This window comes from Myotis nattereri, assembly GCF_964212035.1.
Source record: "Myotis nattereri genome assembly, chromosome: 19".
NCBI classification, from domain to species: Eukaryota; Metazoa; Chordata; class Mammalia; order Chiroptera; family Vespertilionidae; genus Myotis; species Myotis nattereri.
In genome coordinates, this window is record NC_138095.1 from 18481392 (window position 1) to 18501099 (window position 19708).

Sequence of the window (19708 nt, forward strand, 5' to 3'; positions counted from 1 at the left end):
TCCAGTTTCCACGTGTTCCTCCTTCTCTGGTTCCCATAACACTCGCCTGTGTTCAGATATATTTAGCTCTTCAATCTATTCAGAATAGGGAATTGTTTCTATTCTTTGCTCTGTTTGTTTTAGTATATTTTCTCATCCCTCACAAGGCTGTGAGATTCTTAGGGACAAGGCAAGTGCTTTATTTTTCTTTTGTATTATTCCCGGCCTTGTAGATCGATGGGTCAATGGTAGATATAGGATGACAGTAAGTAAATGGTCACTTCATAGGAGAAAACCAGCTTCCCTCCCTCACTTTTTTCCCTCCCTCTTTCCCTTTTTCCCCCCTCCCTCTGATATTTATAAAACTTCCTATGTGCCATGCACTGTTCTAAGCTGTGGTGAGCTGGCACGGCCATGGCATACTCAGCCCCAGGGTGCCTTATGTGCCGCGACAGCTCAGCCAGGTTCCAGCTCAGCCAGGTTCGGTGAGCCTGAGAGGAGGCGGTGAAGGATTGAGAAAAGGCAGATAAGAGAATGAAAGCTGGGTCTGGGTGGGACGCTGCCCTCTCTGATGGAGAGCTAGCAACAGCGCCGCGCACTACAAGCCGTGTCTTTCTTTTATAGCAGATTCCACGAGGCAAAGTAAGGGCGTGGCCAAGATGTTTACAACACTCTCGTGGGTTGCGATCCTACTCAACTACATGCACCTGAACTCTATCAAGCCCACCTCACTCAGGCACGTGGGGCCACGTGTTCAGACCACAGGTTCAAGCTTACAACTGCAGCTGTTGGCTATCACTGTGCTGGGAGGGCTCTGCCCTCCAAGCTGGGACTTGCACGTGGCTTTGCCATGAGAGGACTGTGCCCTCTCATTAGTCCAAGGCTTGAACCTGTCCAAACACTGTAGCCGCTCTCCACAAACAGCAAGCACACAGACCAGATCTAGCGAAGGAGGTTTGCATCCCAGGAGGGGAGAGAGATGACACAGCAAAGTGATTACACATGTAACGCCACGTGGTGGTCGGTGCCACGAAGGGCATTGGAGAGGGAGAGCGTTAAGTGGCAGGAGCAGAAGGATGGTAAGGGCAGGTTCTAGTTTATACACGGTGCAGGGAGTGTCCTGTTTTTGTACAGTATTAGCGTCCCTCCCATTTCCACGTTTTTGGCAATTATCAATAAAGCTGCTTTGGACATCCATGCTCGGGTTTTGGTGTGGACTTGTTTTCATCTTTTCTGGGTAAATAAATATGATGGCTGGATCATATGTATGGTAAGAATATGTTTAGTTTTGTAAGACACTGCCAGGGATGGGGAGCGGGGGGAACTGGATGAAGCTGGTCGAAAGGTACATATTTCCAGTTGTAAGCTAAGTCCTGGGGATGTGATATACACTGTGATGACTACAGTACCATTCCTGTGTGGCATATTAGAAAATTTCCAGGAGAGTCAAGCCTAAAAGTTCTCATCTCAAGGGGAAAAAAATGAAAAACAATTTTTAATTTTTACCTTTTATGGATATTAATGAAATTTACTGTGGTAATCATCTCATAATATATGTAAGTCAAAACTTTTTGCTGTACCCCTAAACTCATGGTGCTGCTACATGTCAACGATATCTCAATAAAACTGCAAGATGCCGAAACTGGTTTGGCTCAGTGGATAGACCGTTGGCCTACGGACTGAAGGGTACCAGGTTCGATTCCAGTCAAGGGCATGTACCTGGGTTGCAGGCACATCCGCAGGCACATCCCCAGTGGGAGATGTGCAGGAGGCAGCTGATCGATGTTTCTCTCTCATGGATGTTTCTAACTCTATCTCTCTCCCTTCCTCTCTGTAAAAAAATCAATAAAATTAAAAAAAATAAATAAATAAAACTGCAAGAAAAAAATCATCAAACTGCCTTCCAAAGTGGCTGGCCCATTTTGCATTCCCACCAACAATGAAGGAGAGGTCCTGTAGCTCCACATGCTCCCCAGCATGTGGTGTTGTCAGTGTTTTGGATTCTGGTTATGCTAACAGGTGTGCAGTGGCTTCTCTTTGTTTTAATTTGCATTTCCCTAATAACATCTCTTCATATGCTTATTTGCCATCTGTCTATCTTCTTTTAAAAAAAATACATTTTTGTTGATTTCAGAGAGGGTGAGAGACAGAGATAGAAAAGTCAATGGTGAGAGAGATTCACCGATCGGCTGGCTCCTGCACGCCCCCTACTGGGAACAGAGCCTGCCATCTGGACATGTGCCCTGACAGGGAATCAAACCATGACCGCCTGGTTCATAGGTTGACACCCAGCCATTGAGCCACGCCAGCTGAGCTATCTTCTTCGGTGAGGTGTCCACTCAGGTCTTTTGCCCACCTTTTAAATTGAGTTGTTTATTTATTTGTTGTTAAGGTTTAAGAGTTTGTTGTGTAATTTCGGTAGCAGTCCTTTATCCGATATATCTTTTGCACACATTTTTCTCTCCGTCTATGGTTTGTCTTGTCAGTGTCTTTCGCAAGCAGAAGTTTTAAATGGTAACGAAGTCCAGCTTATCAATTCTTTCTTTCATGGATTGTGTCTTTGATGCTGTATCTAGAAAGTCATTGCCAAACCCAAGGTCATCTGGATATTCTCCTATGTTACCTCCTAGGAGTGATATTGTTTTGCATCTGTTCGGTGCCTTTTAAAAACTTCACGTAGCTTCTGAAACTTTCCACTCCCTTTCCCCCATGTTTCCGCCTTTTCACCTCTTCTTTACTATGCCATGTCACTCAAGTAAAAAACACAGATTATCTCACAACTCCCAACAGACTCAAATTGTTATGTACAACAGATGTGAAGGGAGAGTATTTACCTTCTAATTAGCCTGCTGGAAGAAGCCGAGAGACACAGGCCAACAGGCCAGTCTTTATTTTCCTGATTATTTTATTCAGAGATTCATGTCTTGGATGGCCTCGGCCTTCTTATAGTGTTGTGCCTGCCTGCCATCCTGCCCCCTCCTCTTCCAATTTTACCCTTGGCTTTGCTCCCATTCTGACCGAGTCAGGAATAAACTGAGAGAGAACTGGCTTTTGAACCTTTTTGGTTGACAAAGTTCTGGAAATAATGGTTGTCGAGCTGACTGGTATATGCTGTCCCAATGAAAAATTGTGGTGATGCTGAGAGCAACAGTTCCATGGAAATCTTTTTTTAAAAATATGTTTGTTGATTTCAGAAAGGAAGGGAGAGTGAGAGAGAGATAGAAACATCAGTGATGAGAAAGAATCATTGATTGGCTGCCTCCTGCACCCCCGACACTGGGGCTTGAGCCCGCAATCCGGGCATGAGACCTGACCGGGAATTGAATCATGACCTTCTGGTTCATAGGTCGACGCTCAACCACTGAGCCATGGTGGCTGGGCCACGGAAATATTCAATCCACCTGCACTTATGCTAAGGGTATGGCTTCTGGCCAGGTGACCTCAGTGTCATTTCGATCCAGTTTGCATCTAGGACTGATGGCCAGTTCCTTTCAAAATTCAGTGCTGACTTTATAAACCCAAGGATATCTGACTTTCATTCCCAGGTGCCTTTATTTTTGGCTTTACTTTTCTATGGGCTGTGCATAAACCACTTTATTTTTAAAATTACTTAACTTTTTTTTAGGAATCCAGTGGTTTAACATTCGCTCTTGAGGGTAAGTTGCCTGTTTACACGCCTTGACCCTGAGGAACCAGAAACCAGCACGTGCAATCAGGGAAAAGTTCTGAAGAACTGGATACTCATCCCCCTGAAGCGAAGCTCAAGGCTGGCTCAGAGACCTGACACCTGCTGCAGCCTTCAGCTCAGGGCAGCCATGGCTGGGGAAGGAGCTGGGGCATACTCAGCTGCAAGGATGGGATTGGGAAGGAATTGTGGTGCCAACCAAGATGGGGTGAAGGCAGCACTTTGGGGGAACACTGTCCTGCTGGCAAGCTTTCGAGGGAAAGGGCTACCAATAAAATTGTCAAGTATTATTAGAAAGAATTATTAAAAAAATAAGTGGAGGTGGTTAATTTGTAAGCAGACAGACAGGGATACAAGGAGAGGTGGAGGACAGAGCATGGTGGTCCCATTCAGATCAGTGTTCAGATGGAGTCCTTATCCAAGTGTCCAGACTTGTGCTTTTGGGTGTTCTGTTCCTGTTACACCCCATTACTCCAGTCTTGACATAGCACTTGACATAACTCCTAACTGTCATGGCTGACGGACTTCATACAAAACTGTCAAAAGTGTTCAACACTGTCCGCTCTGCTCCTGCTCTATATGAATAGGCGTGTGTGGTCATAAATGAAGATGCGACTGTACTTTTTTGAAAAATGGCTTTGCAAATGCTGTCTTACTTCTTGGTATCCTACCCTGGCCGAGAGGGAGAGGGAGAGAAAGGGGAGGGATGTGGACAAAGTGGATATGTTTGGGAGGTGATCTAACCCCAGAGATTAGTGAAAAGGAAGGGCCAAGCCCTTAATAGACCAGTCACCCAAACTCAAGACAAAGGCTGAGGTGTGTGGCCCAGGGCTGTTTTCTGGGTGGTGTGTGCCCCTTGCACCTCGCACTCCTGCCAGGGTTTGCAAATTGGGGAGCGAAGGCTGAGGACGGAGTGTGAATAAAGGCTTGTAACTTTGGTGCCTGGGTGGTGCTCTCCAGGTAATGCTGACAGAGAAATCCTCTTGACTCCGGGGCAAGCACTGACTGTTGACCTGTACAGGGTGAGTCTTCGGAGCAGCAGCCTGTGAAAGCCGTGAGCCAGGTGGTGGAGGACAGGGTCCAGGTTGGATTGACTGAAACCTGGAGTTTCTGAAAACTCATGGACAAGACAACCTTAAGAGAGAGACACTAGGCTTTCTGCTAATCTATTGTGAGGCTTAAACAATTTATTAAGAAACCCAAAGCAATCTACAGACACGTGCCACGTAATGATGGTTTAGTCAACGACCAACCACATATAAGACAGTGATATACCATCCAGCCTAGGTGTGCACTAGCTATACCATCTAGGTTCTATAAGCACACTCTGATGTTTGCACAATGCCGAAATCACCTAACGACACATTTCTCCCAATGGATCCCTTTTGTTGAGCGGTGCATGACTGTATTTGCTTTTTACCCCGAGTATAGATTGGTTGCACACATTAATTCACGTGCTCCTTTACAAACGTGGAAACATGAGACTTAGAGAAGTGAGGTACCTGGTCCAAGTTACCCAACTGAGTCGGGAAGTTAGAATCCAAACCGAATCCTGGGTGATTCCAAAGCCTTCTCTTTTTCCAATCGACCCTACTGCCTCTGGCCGAGCCGTGGGTCATGAGGGAGGTCCTGCAGATTTCGAACTATTTTCAAATGAGAAAACCGAGACCCAGAGAAGGGAAGCAACTCGTTCAAGGTTAATCAACTAATTACTAGAATTTCTTTAGACCTGCTTCCGGCATAGGGAGATCTGAGTTGCCATGAACTTCTAAGAACTTCTTATCAAAGGAATTGAGAATGTCAGATGGAGTGTGTTGAAACCTGCAGAACAAAGGAGCATTGAGGGAAAAGGGAGTTTGCAGAACGAGCACATTTCACGTTTCTTAATGACCTGCCAGTTGACGCAGTGCTTTGAAAGGGCTTTTCCAAGGCAGGAAGGCCTGAGCGGCTTTCAGCAGTTTGGCTCCAGAGTGTATCTATCTATTTATTTATTAGCTCTTTAAACATTCACTTGGCTAGTCTTAAGCAATCACCCATGAAGTTCCAAGTTCATGGACATAGGCCAGGTACGGGAAAAGTCCCCTCCATTCAAAGCAGGACCCTGAGAGGGCAGAATCCCAGTTGATGTCCAGCCATTGGGTGCACCTGTGGCCTGGCTACCCTGACTTCTCAAATAGCTCAGCCACACACTGCAGGGGAAGACATACCCACGCTGGGGCCTGACATGACCCAAATCTATAGGATCCTGTCCCAGGGCTCCGTCAGTGAGGCTGCCCCTGCCCACAAGAGCCCAATGGCCAAAGGTCTTCTCCTCGAATCAGCGGGTTTTCAGAATTGCAGGTATACCCCAGGCTTTCTCACCTGAACAGCTTCCTGATCTACATCCCTGGGAACCCCTGTCACACTTTAGTGCCTGCAGATGGCATGATGCAGTGCTGGCCCTGAATATGCTGCTGTGGCTGGAGATGTTGTCAAATGTTCTTTAAGAAAAATTACTATTTTTATTATTAATTTCAGAGAGGAAGGGAGAGGGATATATATAGAGAAAAATCAATGATGAGAGAGAATCATTGATAGGCTGTCTCCTGCACGCCCCCTACTGAGGATCGAGCCTGCAACCTAGGCATGTACCCTTGACCGGAATCAAACCTGGGACCCTTCAGTCCACAGGTTGACGCTCTATCCACTGAGCCAAATCGGCTAGGGCTCAAATGGTCTTTGATAAAGCACAGAATCTAGTCGTTTCTCTGGGGTAATTTAGGTGAGCCCCCCACCCCCACCCCCTTCTCCAAGAGGTGGGGAAAGGACTGGGTGGCCTCATTCATCTCTTGTCGCTGAGAGTGCAGTTTTGCCTATAAGAGCTGAGTGAGATGAAGAGTCATATAAATATGACAGGAAGTGAATTAGCAGGGGCAGCCAGCCCAGATGGGGGCAGCCAGGCTGGGATCTGGCCCTCAAATTACTCACAGTTAACTCTTTACCAGGTTCACTTTCTTGCTTTGGCAACATAAGCCTGAGTGAGATGTACATACAGAGCGGACACTGGGCCTTTCCCTTCCGGGCCCGTTTTTGAGGACAGAAGAGATGAACAGAAGGGGCCTACCCTGCAACCACTAAGGGACGGTTATTTCATTTCTCTGCAGGTCTGTTGCTAAAATCCTCAGAGAAGCGTTGAACTATGAAGAGGCCTTAGAGGGTTTCTTGTCCTCTAAGGCCTGGTTTTCAGAGCAAGAAAATAAAGCTCCGAGAGAAGATGTGAGTGATTAGCTGGATGCCCACACAGAGTGGTGGGGCGGCCTGCACGGGACCCCTGGTCTTCGGAATCTAGGCCAGTAGGTAGGTCTCCTGCTGCCTCGGCAAAAGGGGTATCATATTGACATCCATAGTCCATAGCAAACGGAGGTTAGAGACTCATTCATTCATTCATTCATTCAAACACTATTAAGCTGCCACTGGGTGTGAAAATCAAGGCTGTAAGGCCCACCCTCGTGGTGCTTACAGAACCTGGTATTTGTGCATTTAAATACATTTTTATTTTATTGATTTCAGAGAGGAAGGGAGAGGGAGAGAGAGATAGAAACATCAATGATGAGAGAGAGTCATTGATCATCTGCCTCCTGCACACCCCACACTGGAGATAAAGCCTGCAACCCAGGCATGTGCCCTGACTGGGAATTGAACCATGACCTTCTGGCTCATAGGTTGATGCTCAACCAGGGAGCCACGCCGGCCCCGGGCAGAACGTACATACATTTAGTTTGTTGGCGCCTCCTCTCCCTTTCTTTAGCTGGAGAGAAACAGATACACAGAGAAGGTGTTTTCAGGGAGGTGAAAAGAGAGGGCGGGGGTGTGGAGGAGAGAATGAGGTGATAAGAAGGAGGGAGGGAGAGAATATCTCCCAAAGGCTGTTCACAGAGAGGGGAATATTTGGCTGCTGCTGCTGCTTCCTTTAAACAATTAATTGTGGCTCGCTGAACAGAGTCAAGCGCCTTTAACTCCCTCGAATGCAGACTCTCCCACTTTCCGGTAAACTCGAGTTGCTATGGCGAGAGAGCGGCCTGGGACAGGTCGGATATAAAACCCTGGAAACACCACCCCAGCCCCGCGCAGCCCATCCAACAGCTAATTAGAGCGACCTGCCATGTGTTTCCCATTCCTTGCAACAGATTCGATTACTTTGTGATTTATCACCTGCTTTTCTAAGCACAGCGTCAGCCCCCATTCTCAGCTCTCCTTCCTTGAATGTGTTAAGAATGGTTGGGGGCACAGACGGTAGGGGAAGTAGACAAACCGAGTAAATTCCTTGTTCCTTCAGAAAGCTGCCTTAGACAGGCCCTATAGGCCTATTGTAGCTGTCCCCTCCTTTCACTCTCCTGTTTCCAGCAGTAATATAATCCAGGTAGTTAGTCTCTCTCTCTCTCTCTCTCTCTTAAAACATTTTTTTTTTTTTATTGATTTCAGACAGGAAGGGAGAGGGAGAGAGAAATAGAAACATCAGTGATGAGAGAGAATCATTGATCAGCTGCCTCCTGCACACCCCACACTGGGGATCGAGCCCACAACCAGGGCATGTGCCTTCACCGGGATCAAACAGTGACCTTCTGGTTCATAGGTCAATGCTCAACCACTGAGCAACACTGGCCGGGCTCTGGTCATCCTTAAGGATGCTTCAACTATGCAGGACTGACGATCAAGGCTCAGAGCCCTGGGCAGTGGCAGAGACACCCTGAGAGGCTCGTGGCTTGCCTTTCAGTTTCCAGGCTCCTGCGGACCCCCACCCACTGTTATGACAACACAACATTACCTCAGGTTCATTGCAATTCAACTGAGTAGGTTACCATACGCCACCATGTGTTCCCGGGGAGGCACCCCAGAGTTGCTGATTGCACTTGGGGGAACTCTTAGTACTTAATTGAATTTGTAAGGCATCATGTTCTTCTTGACGGAAAATGGGGAGAAGCCCTGCTCCTATCAACAGCACATTTACAGCCATCGCCTGAGCGGTTTACTTCTGCAGATGGAGAATCTCAGTCATTTTATGTTCCTATTGTTTTCCATTTACTGACCAAATTCTGGGACTGGACCCAATTCGAGGTTTGTAACCTCTTGTGTGTTATTATAGAGAGAAGTAGGGCACGATGAATAAATTTCTCATTTTTTTGCCTATAATCCAGACTCTGGTTTTTAAGAGTTAGGAGTTATGTATGTATGTATGCATGTAGAGGCATGTAGCTGTATGTACACATGCACAGGACATACTTACTCAGGAATGTGCACATGTGATCTAATATACTTTATCTCTGGGGGGGAATATCAGTCTGAGATTGAATTTATGTGATGACATTGGCTAATAAAATTATATAGGTTTCAGGATTTAGGATTTTTTGAACTAAACTTTATGTTGTGTAAAACAATATCAGAAATGCTTATCTCATAGTATAAAATATGAAGCACTCACTTTTATACTTTATTACTTAAGGTTATATATGTACCTTTCAGAAATTTGATGTGTGTTCAAGTAAAGCATATTAGAATAATTATAGGTTGACAGACTTTTTTTTCCCTAGAATTAAGAGTATTTGTGGGGGGTTTTGTTTGCTTACAAATAATCAGACTAATGTTTAAACATGCAAAATAATCAACAGCAATGTTGTACTTGTTTACTTAAGAAATACTGTGAGTTGTTCCATGGTGCCCAGGTAGACACAGCATATACACAAATTCCTGCATTGAGAGTTCTGAAGCTGTTAGTTTTAGTCTGGAAAATTATTAAGCTGTCCTGATCGAAGGTCTAAAATAATTTAGCAGTGAATGTTTTTCTGTACCATCCAGGTAATAATACTCTAAATTCCACTACACCTCATGAAAATAAAAGGACAGTCCAGAATATAGATGTGATTATATAGTCTTAAATTAATTATCATTAAATCAATGATTGTTGAAAATCAGTAATGCATTTGTTATAGAGTACAACTCATCATTTTTACTATATTTTTGGTGGCATAATCATAACAGAAGGTGAGTAAAGTGTTTCCAATAAATTTATACAGCATTGGAGAATTACATCTTCTGTGGACATTTTATAAGTGCATTTTATATTACAATGAAAAAATTAAAAAATACTTTTATTGATTTCAGAGAGGAAGGGAGAGGAAGAGATAGAAAAATCAATGATGAGAGAGAATCATTGATCAGCTGCCTCCTACACGCCCCACACTAGGAATTGAGCCCATAACCCAGGCATGTGCCTTTGACTGGAATCGAACCCAGGACCCTTCAGTCTGCAGGCCAATGCTCTACCCACTGAGCCAAACCAGCTAGGGCAAATTTTTCTTCTTTTTTTTAAAAAAGAGAAAAAATGCATATTCTGTTGCTTTTGGGTGAAATACTCTGAAGATATCTGTTAAATCCATCCGATCTAGTGTGTCATTTAAGGTTGCTGTTTCCCAGTTGATTTTGGGTCCAGGGAAGAAGTGAGTGTAATATTCATCTACTCAGCTGCCATCTTCCCACATCAATTATTTTCAAAATAGGAATTAGATCTAACATGATTTTTCTATCTAGTAATTAATTTAATTTGACACCACTTACACAGCACACATGGTGTGCCGGACACTGCCCTGAGCACATACAAATATTAACTGATGTGATCTCATTTATAACCCTTTGAAGTGGGTCCTTTATTATTATTTTGTTTTATAGACCAGGAAACAGGCAAGTTTCTTTGTCTGCTGGGGAGCTGGATTTGTATGGGGGAGGAGGGGTGTACAATACTGTTGTTTTTTTTTGAGAGCTTTGTACTTTGTTTTCCATGCAAAAGAATGATGAAAATCTCTGCTGTGATAGTGCTGGTCGTGATTAAAAAAACACACACAACAAAAACAAACCAGCACAGAAAAGCCAGAATCATCAAAGGCTGGATTTCATTAATGATGTACTGGTTTTATGCCTAAACACTAATAGCGATTAAAAACACTTTTATTATTAAAATTCCTGCAGGAAATATAACCCTGTTATTGTGATACTTAAACTTGCTGGCTTCTAATTTCCCCTCTCTTTGAAACAATTATGCGCATAGTGTGGTTTTTAATAATCTGTGGCTTCTTTGGAATGCAAATATCATGTTCAAGCGTCACAGACTGTTCCTCCGAAGGCTTTTGGCCTCCTTGCCTTTGCACACATGCTCTCTGTTGTCCAGGTTATTTGGTCTCACTCCTTTCACAGTCAGGGCTCCAAGGGAGGATGGCCAACAATGGGTGAGCCTTCCCCTGATTCACCAGGCTTCTGCTTAGATTAGGGGTGGGGAACAACTGGCCCGCGGGCCATATAAGGCCCACAGAATCATTTGGCATTAGGTGGATGAGTTAATTAAATGTTTGATCAAATATAGCAGGCTAATTTTTAAGTTGATAATTCTTAAAGTAATTTTTTAAATTGATTTTAAAGAGAAATGGGAGAGGGAGATCAATTGGCTGGCTCCTACATGCCCCATACTGGAGATTGAGCCCACTACCTGGGCATTTGCTCTGACCAGGAATTGAACCGGCAACCTTTTGGTGCATGGGAAGACGCTCAACCAATTGGGCCACACCAGCCAGGGCTTAATTTGATAATTCTGTAATGATGTCATAAATGGCCCTTAGAAGAAAAAAAAGGTCCCCCACTCTTAGTTTAGATGATGCAGTCCATCAAACCGGGGTTCCTGTGACCTGTGACTTTGCCCAGAATGGTAGTGGAGAGGAGCTGAGAGGTGAGTGGGTTCAAGCTATGCTTTGGTATGCTGTGCTAGGAGGTGAAATGGTTGGAAATTGGCGATTGACTGGTCAGGGAAGGAGGAAGAGGAATCTGCTGTACAATTGCCTCTCATCTCCTCAGGTTCAGGGACATCTGTATGTCTAAAGCCTACCACAGTGCTTGGCACCTAGTAAGTGACTGAAAAATATTTATTATGTATGTGAATAAATGAATGACAGTGAAGAACATGGGGTCCAACGAAGTTCCGTGGTTTGCCCAAGGGTCACAGAACTATTTATTTGACGCAGAATTAACCTGGGAATCTAGGTTACCTGAGTGTGGTAGAAACTTTGGCTTTATATGCTTTTTGTGGTCTCGCTCATCTTCCTCCAGATTTTTAGCCCTTTGAAGGCAGGGACTATGTAAAAATCAATGTAACCAAAGCTGTGTGGCTGTGGAAGACGAAATCAAAGATGGATGTGCATTTTTGCAAATCCAAGTGAAGTTGACATTTACTTTTCATTATCCTTGTATCTGCCCTTTTTTTTTCTTTTCCATTCCATTATAGCAATGGCCTTACATATCTCTAGCTTGGATGAAGGCGGTGGTCGGCAAACTAATTAGTCAACAGAGCCAAATATCAACAGTACAACGATTGAAATTTCTTTTGAGAGCCAAATTTTTTTAAAACTAAACTATATAGGTAGGTACATTGTTATTAACTTAATTAGGGTACTCCTAAGGCTTAGGAAGAGCCACACTCAAGGGGCCAAAGAGCCGCATGTGGCTCGCGAGCCGCAGTTTGCCGACCACTGGAAGGTGATAGCCTCCTACTCTTTCACCGTTTTTCTTGTTGTTTATGTGCTATTGGCCACCTGAAGTAGAATCATCTGGGCATCGCCACTTATTAGCAGGGGATGTTGGCCAAGGCATTTATTTTTTCAGAGCCTGAGTTTACTAATTTGTCAAAAGTAGATAGTAACAAAAAATGCCCTACTAATGCTGTGAAAATTTGTCAAAATATATGTGAGAAGCAGGCCAGACCACAAAGGCTGGGCCAGGCTAGTGGGTTGGAGAGACCGGCCAGCCAGACTTGGCTAAGGCAACTTCTTTCTGGGTTTACTGTTGCCTCAGCTAGCACGCAACTGAAGGAATAGAAAGCGTATAGTGGTGCAGGTAGTGGTACCTCCCCAGTGCACGGTCAAAGTTCAGTGATTTGGACAACTTTTCGAAGTTTCCATGAAGTGGTTGAGGACAAGGCCTGCGTCTAGGGAAACCTGCTGTGTAGAGTCTAAAGGGTTCTCTTACTATTAATGCTATACTGAATTCTAGTGTCAGCATCTGCACTATGCTAAATATTTTTGTATACGCCATCATATTTGATCAATGTGACAAAGATGAACAGTAGATACAATTATCCCCATTTTACAGATGTGGTACCAATAGAAAGGTAAAATAACTTGCCTAAGACCATAACATGAGGATTATTTTATTCCCAAGCATATTAATTTCAAGTGATAGTCATTATCAGACTCTATACTCCTTAAGGCAGGATTTATATCATGTAACTATTAATCCCCAGAGTACCTTGCACCTAAGAGATACTTAGTACATTTTTTTTTTTTTTTTAATAAATGGATGAGAAGACAACAATCTGTTTTATAGATTATGGTTTGAAACTGAGGGAATCTGTAAAGTTCTTAGAAAGTAGTTAAAACTTCTGAAAAGACTAAGGTGGGCCTAAATGAAACTCCAAGAACTGGACCGTACATCTCAGCTCTGTGAGTGTCATCTCAGCAGCTCCTATCTTGGTGGTCCACTGTGGCGCTCTCCTCAGACTGGTGGCACCAGTACTTGTCTCACTCCTCTTGGTTCTTCTGAGCCAGCTCGTCACACTGGGCCCAGGTGTCTGCCATGATCTTGCTGAAGTCCTGAGATTTGGGGGCACCCAACTCCGCGAACAGCCCAGAGTTGGCAGTCTGGTTTCATAGACCATTTACTTCCTCCTCGTGGCTCTTCTTCATGAAGAGCAGCTCCTCCTCGAGAGCCTCGCTCTCTTCTCTGGCTGCAGCCCAGTGACATGGGTGTCACCAGTGACCTTGTGGAGCCCACTGATGTCAGATGACTACTGAGTTCCCATGTATGGAGAGAAGACCCAGGGAGGAGTCAGAGATATCAGCTACTGTCAAGTTAAGCCTGCATTTCTCTCTAAACTGTGCCATTTATTTATCATGTCACTTTCAGCTAAGGCAGCGGTTCTCAACCTGTGGGTCACGACCCCTTTGGCGGTCAAACGACCCTTTCACAGGGGTCACCTAAGACCATCCTGCATATCAGATATTTACATTACGATTCATAATAGTAGCAACATTACAGTTATGAAGTAGCAACGAAAATAATTTTATGGTTGGGTCACAACATGAGGAACTGTATTTAAAGGGCCAGAAGGTCTTTATCTGGAGCAGCTACTCAGTTCAAAGGTCAATTGCTTATAAAGCTATGGGCTGCCTGAAGGAAACACAAATAATGTGGACAGGAAACTGAAATGAGAGAAAATGAGATGGCCTTTGCCAATAGCGGTTCCCCTGTCCCTCCAGTTTTTTCTGGCCGCGTTTGATTTAGTCTGCTTTGTGTACCAGACACTGCATTAAGCACTTCACCAGGATGACCGTTCTTGTTTAATCCTCATGAGGTGGACAGTATTACTGTTCCCATTTGGGGGTTGATTGGCAGACTCAGATATAGATCAATTATCTCAATGCATCAGCGCTTGATAAATCTGAAGACGGCAAGGGACTATTTTCACTGAAGCTTGGGAAAGGCCTAGCCAACCCCCAGCACTCTATCTCATGACTCGACTTTATTTTTCTTCTGAGCAGATTATTTACTGGTCTTTCTATTTGCTTATTGTTGGCCTCTTGCATTTAGAACATGCGCTCCCTTGGATTGGGACTCTATCTGTTTTGTTAAAATGATGCCTGGAACACAGTAAGTAGTCAATAAATACTTAATATTTATTGAAAGAGGAAAAATGAGCTTTCATTGGTGTGGATGCAATGAAGTTTGTCTCATTTAAGAACTTTTTGTTAGAGTGATAGGTCCTATTACAGGTAAGGGGCAAGTGGCAAGAGCTTAGGGAGCAAGTATAGATCCCAATTGGAAGCCCATGGACTATGGAGCCAGTGATGAGAAAATGCAAAGAAAGAAAAAGGAAAAGATGGGAAGAGATTCATTCACTTATCTATATTCATTAGATATACCTGTCCCAGATATGCCTAATAAATGGGGACACAATGGGGATAAAATGTGATAGGAAGTAGAGGAAAGAGCAGAGAGGGTTTAGAAACTTGTCAACCAAAGATTTTTCACCACCGATTTAATGCCACCAGGAATTCCCAAATTTGGGGTGCCACAAAGTGGGGAGACTTTAGTGAAAATAGCTCACTATGATACAGCTCAGCTGTTAGACGGTTCAGTTGTAGCAGCTTGAGTGGAGTGGTCCAGGCAGGACAGCCCGTGTTCCAGCTCCAGATGGGAAAACGCAGTCTTTGATGAAATAGAGTGGGGGCTGACTTACATGAGAGGAGTTTCCGCCCCTGGTCTTTGCTTGGTCCACTTCTATGGAAATGAGTCCTCTAAGTCCTCACAGATTGATTGGTTCAAATAGCACCATCCTGATTGGCTGGAATGGAGATGCTCTAATTGGCTGGTGAAGATGAAAATGAGGATATAGCTAGGACTGGACAGGAAAAGTCTCAGTCCTATTGGCCAGATTTCAATCCTAGAAGCTCTCTCCTGTGTGGCTCAGACGGCAGCGCTGTGCAAGGCTGACAGCTCAGCCTGCGGCTTTTCCTTGAAATGAGTGGGCCTGAGAGGCCTCTGCAAAAAATGGCTGCTAGACTCTGGTTATGAATTTGGGCCTGATTAACCAAAGGAATCCTTCTTGGCAAGTATTTTCTTTCTTGGGATCAAGTAACTGAAGAAGGTTAGAGGGGGAAAAAAAAGAGGCTTCGAGAAGGCTCTCTGTAAGATGTTTGTAGGAGCGCGGCCTCTCTGAGGCATCTGTGTGAGTGATCGTGGTATGATAGGGAAAAGGAGTACAAGAAGTTTCACACTACAGAGACCTGGAGAGAATCTGACTGTGTTGCCAAGTTTTCAGAGTCAAAGAGGGCAAAACTAACGTTTTTTACGAATGCAGGTCATCAAATGTCATCCAGAACTGGAGAGCAGCTTTGATTTTAAAGAGCAAAGCAAAACAAACAGAACACACTACCAATCATGTAAAAATTAGCTCCCCGAGGGCGAATTTCTGGAAGTTGGCAAGGTTTTGAAAACCTGAGAGAGAAAATAAACACAGCAAATTATCTTGGGCTTGGGGGATGTGGATGGTGGAGTTGGGTGCTGTGGGTCGAGCCAGTGGCTGCATCGGAATTCTGTGTTTAGTGAATCACTGTTTCCCTGTCAAAGATGAACCTGTCAGATCTTCAAAGGGTTCCATGATCTTACGGTCCCAGGAACGGTGTACCCACTCTTTGTCCTTTTCAGCGGGCAGGGTGTGGCTGGGGCTGGAGGCTGGAATCAGGAGACATCCCTGAGCCCCATGCCCAATGCTCCTTGCCCTTCTTCAGGGGTCGGAACTTGAGGCCTCGCATCCCAGGCTGACATGTCTGACCTTTCCTGAAACTCTGCTGTTCTAACAAACACTATCACTATTACGTAAGTGCTATACGTCAAGCCAGGAACATGCAGCCCAGGGAAGAAGTACATTTCATGTTTTGATTTCTTCTTTTCTTTTGGCCAAACCTTGTTTTCCCCCTCCCTGCTAGGCAGACATAAAGTCCACTTGGTGTGGAGAGGGGAGGGGACCTTCTGCTTGACTGCACTTCAGCCTGGTGCTTGTTCTGGGTCCCGAGCTGCTTAAAGAGGAGCCACCGTGGGAAAGCACAGTATAGGCAGGCGGGGGCTTGTGAAATGAGGTGCCCCAACCGCCATGCTGGTTACCCCAGATTTCCAGCCAGAGCCAGGTCTCCTCAGTGCAGCGCGGCCTGGTTTCAGATTGGATAATTCCTCGCTGGATCACACACTGCACATAGCCAGATGTTACAGCCAAGTCTGAATTCAGAAAATACATTTGCCTAGTAGAAATTACGTGTATTATTGAACAGGTTATGAACTGATGCCATTTGTGGGATATCATCCTTTTCCCAGCCATTCAGGTTGGAAAAATTAGTCATTGAAAATTGCCTTTCTTTCTTTCTTTCTTTCTTTCTTTCTTTCTTTCTTTCTTTCTTTCTTTCCTTCCTTCCTTCCTTCCTTCCTTCCTTCCTTCCTTCCCTCCCTCCCTCCCTCCCTCCCTCCCTTCCTTTTTCTTTTTTCTTTCCCTAGATAGAAGCAGTCACCAAATCCAATATAACCACTCCTGCTTCCTTCACCTCCCTTCAGAGGTGTGGATCCCAGAGTTCTTCCCCGTATAGCATCCTGAGCCCTAAGCTCTCAGAATTTGCTTCTTGGCGAGTCCGAACTACAATGGTTCTATCTAGCTATGCTTTCTTTTGGAGCAGGGGTTGCTAAAATTTTCTCTAAAGGGCTGGATAGTCCATATTTTCACAGTACTTTATACTGTGAAAGCAGACATAGATAATATGTGGGTGAATGAGCATGGCCGGGTTCCAATAAAACTTTATGTACAAAAGTAGGAGCTGGGCTGGATTGGGCCTGTGGGTTTAGTTTGCCAGCGAATTACTGATTCTTACTGAGAATTGCTGATGAATAATTTCAGAGAATTGGACACTTCTGGAGAATTCCTATTCATCTCTTCATGCCCAGTGTTGCATAAGTTACAGAGCAGCTTTTATTGTGCATGGAGAGTGCCGAATGCTGGATAAAGGCAGCCGACATACTCCTAACAGAGCTCACAGCCCATTAATGCAGTTTCGACATAAGGCAGATTTATGATCCAATGGTCAAAGGTCCTTTTAGAAGTTGTCTTCTGCTCTGGGCAGACTGGTTCATTAGCAACTTTGGCCTCTTCTTCCTAGGATCTATGGAGCTGGAGAAAGAGGGCTCCCAAAGGAAGACAGAAGGAAGGAAGGAAGCGGCCATGGCCTCTGCCAGGACCTTTGCATGTTATTTCGCTTCATTCTCACCAACCGTGGGTATTAGCATCCCATTTACATAGGAAGAACTCGTCTCAGAGGACATAAGGAACATGGTTTGCAAAGCTCTTTACCGCAGAGTTGATTTCAAACCCAGGTACGTTGGACCCGAAAGCCCATGCTTTTTCCACTACCCCAGGCTGACCCGCCAGCCTGGCCTTGGATCGGAGAGAGTTCCTCTCTAAGCCCCGGCTGTTTCTGCCAGAGACGGCCTGGCACAAGGCGTGGATCGTGGCTCTGTTCCTCCGCTTCACTGGAGGCTGGCTTTTCACATTCTTGCCATTAGCCGGCTCTGGGCTGTGGCATTGGATGAGCTGAGGTGCCTAGATCCCCGGGCTGTCCCAGATGCAGTCCGCTTTCCCTTTCTGCACCAGACCCTGTCCCCTTCCCGTGTCAGCCAGCTGTCACCCTCCCCACCGGCCTTTTCTTTTCTATTGATTTCAGAGAGGAAGGGAGAGGGAGAGACAGAAACACCAATGATGAGAGAGAATCACTGATTGGCCGCCTCTTGCACGCCCCCCACTGAGGATCGAGCCCACAGCCTGGCCATGTGCCCCTGATCGGAATTGAACCTGGGACCCTTCAGTCCGCAGGCCGATGCTCTATCCACGGAGCCAAACCGTCTAGGGCTCCACTGGCCTTTTCTTCACAGCCCGTTGTCAGGAGTCTCGGCAACTCCTTGGGAAGGTGAGAGGAAACTGGGAGGCTGGGGCTGGAGGGAGTCCTGCCATACCCGTGCTCTCTTGCCCTGGGGCTGATGAGAATAACACAGCTCAGGCACCTGGAGACCTGGCGGTAGCCCAGGCCCAGCTGCGCATCAGCAGCGTGGCCCTGGGTGAATCCCGTGAAATCTTGGAATTGCTCTTCCCGCCCACGGACGAGGGACAGATATTCTAGCTTGCTTACCTACTGCCCAGTGCAGTTGCCAGGATCGACTCCGGTGACGTGTGACAGCCAGCAGCTGAGAAGACGCAGGCTACGTCCCACGGTTCTCACGTATCAGGATACAGCAGAACCACCTGGAGGCCGGTTCAAGCAAGATTCCTGGGCCTGCCCTCAGGGCTCTAATTCTGTCCATCTGGGGTGGGGCCTGGGAGTCTGCATTTTGAACAAGTTCCTTACTCGCCCTTCAAGGCCCCCTTTCGAGTTCCTTTTCTTTTTTTTAAAAAAAAATATTTTTATTGATTTCAGAGAGGAAGGGAGAGGGAGAGAGAGATAGAAACGTCAATGATGAGAATCATTGCTGGGGTCCCACCCCAGCAGGTCCAGGGGTCCCCAAAGGTGTGGATGGAGTCGGCGAAGAAGGAATGACATGGAGACAGCGTTCAGTTGATCATCATAGCCGGGTTCTCTTGTCAGGGTCTGTAGCTATGTTCCCTCACTAGGTTCTCCAGCCAGGTTCTGTCCAGGTTCTCCAGCCAGGTTCAGTCACCAGGTTCTAGTCAGGTTCTCTTGCCATGTTCTATCCAGGTTCTGTAGCCAGGTTCTGTCTCTAGGTTCTCCAGCCAGGTTCTCCAGGTTCTCCAGCCAGGTTCTGTCCAGGTTCTCTCGCTAGGTTCTGTCTCTAGGTTCTGTTGCCAGTTTCTGTCCAGGATCTTTTGCCATGTTCTCTCCAGCGAAGTTCTTCTGTCCCTAGGTTCTGTGTAGGTTCTGTGTCTAGGTTCTGTGTCTAGGTTCTGTCTCAAGTTCCTTTTCTAGAAAGCCTTGCAGACTTCTCCCCTGGATGTCCCACCCAGGGCGCTCCCCCGGCAGATGCTGGAGCCACAGCCCAGCGCAGGGCAGATACTGGCCGGGGAGGAGTGTCGGCGCTCACACAGGTGTGGACAGGGAGGCGGCGGCATGCACAGCAGGCATTGTCATCGCTGATTTACAGCCTGTCGTCTCTTCTGCGTGCTGGGCTAGTCTTTGAAATTAAGTGGTACCTTTCTTTTCTTTTTTTTTTTTTAAATATATTTTATTGATTTCTTACAGAGAGGAAGGGAGAGAGATAGAGAGCTAGAAACATCGATGAGAGAGAAACATCGATCAGCTGCCTCCTGCACATCTCCTACTGGGGATGTGCCCGCAACCCAGGTACATGCCCTTGACCGGAACCGAACCTGGGACCCTTCAGTCCGCAGGCCGACGCTCTATCCACTGAGCCAAACCGGTTTCG

At 45.7% G+C, this 19708-nt stretch overlaps 1 protein-coding gene across 1 annotated transcript in view; it reads right to left on the reverse strand.

The window, feature by feature from the left end:
* The window catches only part of SNX19 (sorting nexin 19), a gene marked incomplete at its 5' end in the record, with an annotated part of 400377 nt that overhangs the window by 148714 nt on the left and 231955 nt on the right, over nt 1-19708 (reverse strand). The gene's annotated exons all lie outside the window — the stretch shown is intronic.